The following is a 9,509-nucleotide window of genomic DNA, read 5'->3' on the forward strand; positions in this document are numbered from 1 at the left end:
ATGTTGTGCCTTCCACCACAGTGATGAATGCTGTGGTGGATGTTTGTGTTAAATTTTTATTGTGTATTGTGTGTTCTTTATCATTGTACCGCTGCTGACAAATTCATTTCACTTGCACTTTATGTGCAATGTGACGAATAAAACCGTATTGTATTGTATTGATATCACTAACTTCAAGGAACCCCTACATTCCTTCTCTCTTAGTCCCTCCCCCAACCCGTCACACCAGCTTTTCGGCCTCACCAAACAAACTGAAGGGTTTCGGCCCGAAACGTTGCCTATCGCCTTCGCTCCATAGATGCTGCTGCACCCGCTGAGTTTCTCCAGCATTTTTGTGTACCTCCAAACAGCTAACAATGGTCGTTTTCTTTTATCATTGTTATTTTTTTGCTCTTTCATTGTTACATTCATTCATTTGTTCTGTATCTCTCCATATCATCGTCTCTATATCTCGTTTTCCTTTCCCGTGACTTTCAGTCTGAAGAAGGGTCTCGATCCGAAACGTCACCCATTCCTCTCCAGAGATGTTGCTTGTTCTGCTGAGTTACTCCAGCATTTGTATCAATCCCTAATTAGTTTAGTTTAGAGATACAGCACAGAAACAGACCCTTTGGCCCACCGGGTTCGCTTACATTACCCTACACACACTAGGGACAATTTACAATAATCCCAAGCCAATTAACCTACAAACCTGTATGTCTTTGGAATGTGGGAGGAAACCAGAGAAAACCCACACAGGTCAGGGGAAATTGAGAATTGTTTACTCAACCTCGGTCAATCAAATAAGATCAAATAGAACAAGTTGTCCTGTAACTTTAGGCTGTGCACGCCATATACGCAAGTAGAAGAAGCAGCCTTGAAGTAATACCATACAATAATTATAGTCTGGCCATAATCACACAAAACAGGGTCAAGGATAGAGCGTTCACGTCGCGGCCGTTTTCACCAATCTTTCCACCACCACGCACAAGAAGCGCAAGACAGACACCATTGTGCAGATGCCGAGAAATGTGTTCAGCTCTGGTTGAACAACTTCTAATCTTGTATGTGGACTCGATACAAAGATCACACAAAACAGAAACAGGCCCTTCAAATCACCATGATGCACAGTCCCAGATAAGATTATATTTTGAGATTCCTTTCTCCTGGGACAACATATGCCTTTTCAGCAAACCACGTGCACTGGCATGGCAAATAGATAGTACTCTCAAAAAGATCTTGTAGTCTTTTCTAGGGAGGGAAGGGAGCCAGATTATTTAAGTAGTGGAAATCCCTCTTCTTTTTTCTTCTTTAATCTATGCAGGTGCAATGGAACAACTGTTCAACTGCAACAGATTGCAGAAGTGACTAAACACGGATCCCACAGTGCTGAGAAAAGGAATAAAACAGAGCCGATTCCGTACATGCTGGAGATTGACTGTGGCCACGCTTCAATGAGATGCACAAGGTGTACACGTGGAAACATAAAGGTGGTCAACTCAATTCCTCCACCCTTCAGCTTCCAGAAAATTAAAGACATCAGGGTACAGAAGCCTCACAATCCAGCCTGCCATTCCTGATCCAACCCTTCTTCATCTCCACAAACAAAACTGACAAAACCTTAGAATAGTTTTCTTCAATCTGTGCCTGGGTTAAAATCCAGGCTGTTGTATATTGACAATTAGGGTCCAAACGTTTAAAATAACTACTATTTATCTCTTAATATAGCATATTATTACGTTGCAAAAAAACTATATTAAAAAAAAGTATTGCTTGCACTTCTGCTTTCACTTCAGCTTTTCTCATCCAGTTTTTTTCAAAGTTCATAAAATAATTGTATTGACAGTATCTTGGACTTCCACATTTTATTCAGTGTGATGCAAGATATTACAGTTAGTAAGTACAATTAGTTAATATTAGTTAGAGATACAGCGCGGAAACAGGCCCTTCAGCCCACCGTGTCAGTGCCGACCATCGATTCCTGCACATTAACACTATCCTACACTCAGGAGGGACAATTTAGAATTTTACCAAGCCAATTAATCTGCAAACCAGTACGTCTTTGGAGTGTGGGAGAAAACTGGAGCACCCGGGGAAAACCCATGCAGGTCACGAGAAGAACATACAAACTCTGTACAGACAGCAGCCATAGTCAGGCTTGAACCTAGGCCTCTGATTTGATTTTGATTTGATTTGATTCAATTTATTGTCATTGCACTTTTCAGTGCAACGAAATGGTTTAGCCTGCAGTCATAACATAGAATAAATAACAAACACTCAACACAGTTTAAAGTCCCAAAGTAATTGTCTCTTCCCTCCTTGCTCTCCCTCTGCGCTGAGGCAATCCAAGCCTCCGATGTTATGACCCCGCCGGGTGATGGTAGGTATGTCCCGCGGCTGAATCCGTGCTCCGCAAACGGGCCGGTTCAAACTCCGCGGCCCAGGGCGGTCGAAGCTGCCGAAGCTGCCGCCCTCCAGTCCAGCGGACGCAGCTGTAGTTGCGGGAGCTCCAGAAACAGAACTCGAGCTCCCGATGATGTCGTCCACTGGCCCGCGGCCGAGCCTCCGATGCTCCAAAGTCGGGTCGGAAGTTGGGTCGCACCGCAACCACAGCCCCGGTTGGCCAGCCTCGCGTTGGTAAGTACTGGCTCTGCCTCCGCAGCCTTGAGGTCGGTCGCAGTTGGAGGCCGCCAGCTCCGCGATAGGCCTCAGCGCAGACGGACACGGAGACGGGGGGTACGGCAGGAAAGGTCGCATTCCCCCCGAAGGAAGAGTCAAAAAACATGTTACACCCACCCCCCCACACATACACAACTAAATAAACCGAAATATACTGTAAAAACTGGACAAGAGAAAACAAAAAACAGAAAAGACAAACGGACTGCAGGCGAGCCGCAGCTGCAAGGCAGCGCCGCCACTTCCGGAAGTGGCGCTGTAAGGCAGTAACTCTACCGCTGCACCACCATGCCACCCTATTTGAAAGTTGCATCCTCCAATTTAAGGCAACAACCCAACTACCCCACCCCTTTCCTTCGCCTCTCTTCCCCATGCTCTACCTGGATAGACACCAATTTCTCCCTCTATCCTGTCCGCCCCTTTTCCCTCCACCCCCCCTTCCCCCAGCCCTTCCATCTACATCCCTTCCTCTAACATCACATTTCGCTCATCTTCTCTCCTATCTCTCAGCCATTTGCCTTCTTTTCATCTCTGATCTTTGTCCACCCATCTGCCAATAAAAGGTTTAGGTTTCTTATTGTCATGTGAACTAAGGTACAGTGAAAAGCTTTGTTTTGCATGCTGTCCCATCTGATCAGATACTACTATACATACAATCAAGTCAAACTCAAGTACACTAGATAAAACCAACCCTCACTTGCCAGGCTTTGTCCTGCTCCAATCTCTTTTCCAACTTTCTCCTCCCACCACAATAATTAGTCTGAAGGGTCACGACCAGAAATAGAAACATAGAAAATAGGTGCAGGAGGAGGCCATTCGGCACTTCGAGCCAGCACCGCCGTTCATTGTGATCATGGCTGGTCGTCCCCAATCAATAACCCGTGCCTGCTTCTCCCCATATCCCTTGACTCCACTAGCCCATAGAGCTCTATCTAACTCTCTCTTAAATCCATCCAGTGATTTGGCCTCCACTGCCCTCTGTGGCAGGGAATTCCACAAATTCACAACTCTCTGGGTGAAAAAGTTTTTTCTCACCTCAGTCTTAAATGTCCTCCCCTTTATTCTAAGACTGTGGCCCCTGGTTCTGGACTCGCCCAACATTGAGAACATTTTTCCTGCATCTAGCTTGTCCAGTCCTTTTAGAATTTTATATGTTTCTATAAGACACCCCCTCATCCTTCTAAACTCCAGTGATTACAAGCCTAGTCTTTTCAATCATTCCTCATATGACAGTCCGTCCATCTCAGGGATCAATCTCGTGAACCTACGCTGTACTGCCTCAATCACAATGATGTCCTTCCTCAAATTAGGAGACCAAAACTGTACACAATACTCCAGGTGTGGTCTTACCAGAGCCCCATACAACTACAGAAGAACCTCTCTACTCCTATACGGAAATCCTCTTGTTATGAAGGCCAACACTCCATTAGCTTTCTTCATTGCCTGCTGTACCTGCATGCCAACTTTCAGTGACCGGTGTACAAGAACATGCAGGTCTCGCTGTACTCCCCCTTAACTAACCTAACCCCATTGAGATAATAATCTGCCCCCTTGTTTTTGCCACCAAAGTGTATAACCTCACATTTATCTATATTACTAGACTAAGTGGTCCCATGTTCACACGGGAGGGCTGGTCCCCCAACGCAATATTCCACCTCTCCACCAATATTGGTGGCCAGTGGGGGGGGGGGCTTTCTGGAGCGCCGGTATAGGTGTCGTGGGCTGAAGGGACTGGTCTCCAGAGGGCTAGTATGGACATTGTGGGCCAAATGGATTCTTGGGATGGCAGCTCAGTCCCTCAAGCCTGATGTGCTGGCAGCTCACTCACGGCTGGTGGGCTGGCAGTTGACTCACGGCTATTCCTTGAAATTCCATCTCAAGCAGGGTGCAAGGCCACCAAATTCAAATCCATTTTCCTACCATTTCAAGCAGGGTGCAAGGCCACCAAATTCAGGTGCAGTTTCCTACCACTTCAAGCAGGGTGCAAGGCCACCAAATTCAAGTGCAGTTTCATACCACTTCAAGCAGGGTGCAAGGCCACCAAATTCAAGTGCAGTTTCATACCACTTCAAGCAGGGTGCAAGGCCACCACATTCAAATGCAGGTTCATACCATTTCAAGCAGGGTGAAAACACCATAAAACCACACAAAATACCACTCACAGTTCTGTAGACATTCAGTGTGTTCAGTTGATTCACAGCTCAGACAGCGTTTGCAGTACATTTTTACTTCAACCCAAACCTCCACCATCCATTTGCAGTGCTTTTTACTTCAACCCAAACCCCCACCAACCATTTGCAGTGCTTTTTACTTCACCCCAAAACCCCACCAACCATTTGCAGTGCTTTTACTTCAACCCAACCATATTTTCATTTTCAAACCACATTAGGGGCACTGAAGGTCAGTAAATCCACACTCAGTTTAGTAGACATGTGTTCAGTGTTATTCACAGCACAGACTGAGAGACGTGACCCTCTCACTTTCCCCATCTTGCAAAGGCTGACAGAGGCACAACACTTCCGGGTTTTATAGTCCCTCCCCCTCCCACCAGCAGGGGCAGCAAAGAGAATGTCAACATTTTTTAAACATTAATTACTCTTTTATGTTTCATTGATGGGAAAAATCCTCTTGTCCTGCACTGTGGAGGGGGACTCTTGAGTAAGCTGGCCAAAAATCACAGCCGTAAGTGGCAGCGTTTTTTCTAAAATCATTAAACAGAAAAACAGGAAGTAGTCAAGATCTTGCTTTTAGTAATATAGATACTGCATCTGGCACACATGTGCCCACACTCAACCTGTCCAGGTCACCCTGCAACATCCTAACATCTTCTTCACAGTTCACATTGCCACCCAGCTTTGTGTCATCTGCAAACTTGCTAGTGTTGCTCCTAATTCCCTCTTCCAAATCATTAATATATATGGTAAACAATTGCGGCCCCAACACTGAGCCTTGCGGCACTCCACTCGCCACTGCCTGCCATTCTGAAAAGGACCCGTTCACTCCTAGTCTTTGCTTCCTGTCTTCCAACTAATTTTCTATCCACGTCAACACCCTACCCCCAATAGCATGTGCTCTAATTTTAGTCACCAGTCTCCCATGTGGGACCTTAGCAAAGGTTTTCTGAAAGTCTAGATACACTACATCCACTGGCTCCCCTTCATCCATTTTACTTGTCACATCCTCAAATGTGACAATATCTTTGTCTTCGAGAGATGCTCCTTGACCCAATTACTCTAGCACTGCTTTTTTTGTAAACTAGCATCTGGAGTTTGTGTCTAGTTAGTCAGTTGGCATTTGTCTCGTGTTCTGATCCAGTTTTATTCCTCTCACTCCTACTGTTTGCTTCTCATATAGAGCATTAGCCAGTTTAGAGTGTGAGTAAATATTATTTTACCAGGTAGACAAACGCTTTATTCATTTCGCTGAATTAGAGTCATGGAGTCATACTACACGGAAAGAGGACCCTCGGCCCAACCTGCCCACACCGACCGAGATGCAGAGTCTCCTACTTGCGTGTGGCCCATATCCTTTTAATTTCTTCCGAGGGATAGGAATATCCAATTGATTAAATTAAAAAAAACATAAATTGTAAAAAGAAATAACAGAGTAGACTCCAACAGTCAGAGGTGTTTCATCACACATTCATTAAATGTACCCTTTGGTAGCCATTTGGGTTGAGTTGGAAATATTTTAATCCCTTGTTCCATTGGATTTTCACACAATTTAGATTTCATTGCTTGTAGCTCTTTTCAATACTTGTAATATTCCAAGTATTAAATTGACTTCATAACATAATGAACTGCATTGTTAAACACCATTTCACCTCCAGTTATAATAGCAAGCATTCCACCTCATCAAAACCAATGTCATGTGATACAAAAAAAGCATTAATTGGATCATTTGTGCACCTTAAACAAAAAGTAGGTTTCATGGTCTTCTGACAAAGAGAATCATCACTTTTTTTAACATTCACTTTCACTTCACAAATATGCAGACTGAAATATTTATAATGCAACTATTACTTGCAAGTTATGCTTCCCTTTTTCTTCAAATCCAAAATTGATGCTTGTGCAATTTTGCATGGAACTGAAACAACCAAATCACTTCATTAATATAGTTTGTTTGAAAAAGTCCAAATACTGTCTTAGTGAATTGCACCCTACACACTTTTTTATTGCTTTACATGTTAAGAAAATGATGAGCTTTGTTTATCAGGAATTGTCTCTGCTTTCCCTCCTCATGTTATTTGTTAACCCAGCCTGAAGAAACAGAAGACAATGCTAGTGCATCTAAGGACATTCTCCACTAGCAGCCAAACCCAAGTACTAATGAAAACCAGCATCAGCATTTCAATCACGAGTTCCTAAAAGAGTCCGACATTGCCATGAGTAATTAAAAATGGTCACAAATGGTACTTCTCCAAAGTTAGTGTGATGCCTGGGAACATCAGATATTGATAGCTTTAACATTTATACAATATTATTTCCTGTCACGTCTCAGTATATTGTACATGTCTGCTTGATAATTTTGTATTAAAATGGGCAGGCAAAGTTTCGGGATGAGCACTATTTTGGATATAATATACAGTAGAGATAGAGGGACCTGTTCAGGATTAGATTTTCAGAATTAAGGCAAAAAGCTCCATGTTATTTCACAAGATCACAATTTATAGCAGTTTAGATAATGGATTGTTAATGAATAACAATAGGAACAAACATAACATGTTCAAGATATGGAGTTATTGTTGGCACAATGTTTGGGCATCATCTATTTACAATCTATATATTTGACATGGAAATATTACAGTCTCAAATTCCCTAATGAAACAGAACTAGGTACAAAAGTAATAAAAAGGAACTGCAGACACTGTTTTAAAAAAAAATCAAAGATGAACACAAAATGCCGGAGTAACTCAGCGGGTCAGGCAGCATTTCTGAAGAAAATGGATGTGGATTGGTGAAGTTTCTGGTCTCTCAACAATCCAAAGTAAAAAAATAAAATGATCAATCAATCAACCTTTATTGTCATCTTGCAAAGCAACAATTGTACAGTGCAAAATGAGGACGTTTCCCAGGGAATCGCACATAAAACGTAAACATTTCACACAGTTTTGGTCTCCAAATCTGAGGAAGGACATTATTGCCATAGAGGGAGTGCAGAGAAGGTTCACCAGACTGATTCCTGGGATGTCAGGACTGTCTTATGAAGAAAGACTGGATAGACTTGGTTTATACTCTCTAGAATTTAGGAGATTGAGAGGGGATCTTGTAGAAACTTACAAAATTCTTAAGGGGTTGGACAGGCTAGATGCAGGAAGATTGCTCCCGATGTTGGGGAAGTCCAGGACAAGGGGTCACAGCTTAAGGATAAGGAGGAAATCCTTTAAAACCGAGATGAGAAGAACTTTTTTCACACAGAGAGTGGTGAATCTCTGGAACTCCCTGCCACAGAGGGTAGTCGAGGCCAGTTCATTGGCTATATTTAAGAGGGAGTTAGATGTGGCCCTTGTGGCTAAGGGGATCAGAGGGTATGGAGAGAAGGCAGGTACGGGATACTGAGTTGGATGATCAGCCATGATCATATTGAATGGCGGTGCAGGCTCGAAGGGCCGAATGGCCTACTCCTGCACCTAATTTCTATGTTTCTATAATAACAGTAAAAATAATCCAGTCCCTGATGAAACAGTATAAATAATTAAAAGCAGGTAAAACAGCAACATTAAAATACAGTAAAACCAGTCATTAAAATGTCCAGGGCAGCCGATTTGAGTGGCCAGTGTCAGAGTTATTAAATTGTCAGTGCAAAGCAGCAGAATCAGGTGGAGTGACTGTTTAGCAGCCTCACAGTCTGTGACAGGAAGCTGTTTAGCAGTCTGGTAGTCCGGGCTTTGATGCTACGGTATCTCTTGCCTGATGGCAGGAGATCCAGGTGTGTGTGGAGGGGGTGCAGTTTGTCCTTAGCTATTCATATAACCATATAACAATTACAGCACGGAAACAGGCCATCTCGACCCTTCTAGTCCGTGCCGAACACGTATTCTCCCCTAGTCCCATACACCTGCGTTCAGACCATAACCCTCCATTCCTTTCCCGTCCATATAACTATCCAATTTATTTTTAAATGATAAAAACGAACCTGCCTCCACCACCTTCACTGGAAGCTCATTCCACACAGCCACCACTCTCTGAGTAAAGAAGTTCCCCCTCATGTTACCCCTAAACTTCTGTCCCTTAATTCTCAAGTCATGTCCCCTTGTTTGAATCTTCCCTACTCTCAGTGGGAAAAGCTTATCCACGTCAACTCTGTCTATCCCTCTCATCATTTTAAAGACCTCTATCAAGTCCCCCCTTAACCTTCAGCGCTCCAAAGAATAAAGCCCTAACTTGTTCAACCTTTCTCTGTAACTTAGTTGCTGAAACCCAGGCAACATTCTAGTAAATCTCCTTTGTACTCTCTCTATTTTGTTGACATCCTTCCTATAATTAGGCGACCAAAATTGTACACCATACTCCAGAATTGGCCTCACCAATGCCTTGTACAATTTTAACATTACATCCCAACTTCTATACTCAATGCTCTGATTTATAAAGGCCAGCACGCCAAAAGCTTTCTTTACCACCCTATCTACATGAGATTCCACTTTCAGGGAACTGTGCAGTTATTCCCAGATCCCTCTGTTCACCTGCATTCTTCAATTCCCTACCATTTACCATGTACGTCCTATTTTGATTTGTCCTGCCAAGATGTAGCACCTCACACTTATCAGCATTAAACTCCATCTGCCATCTTTCAGCCCACTCTTCCAACTGGCATAAATCTCTCTGTAGAGAGATAAATCTACTTCATTATCCACA

Source organism: Amblyraja radiata, chromosome 2 (genome assembly GCF_010909765.2).
Source record: "Amblyraja radiata isolate CabotCenter1 chromosome 2, sAmbRad1.1.pri, whole genome shotgun sequence".
Classification (NCBI taxonomy): domain Eukaryota; kingdom Metazoa; phylum Chordata; class Chondrichthyes; order Rajiformes; family Rajidae; genus Amblyraja; species Amblyraja radiata.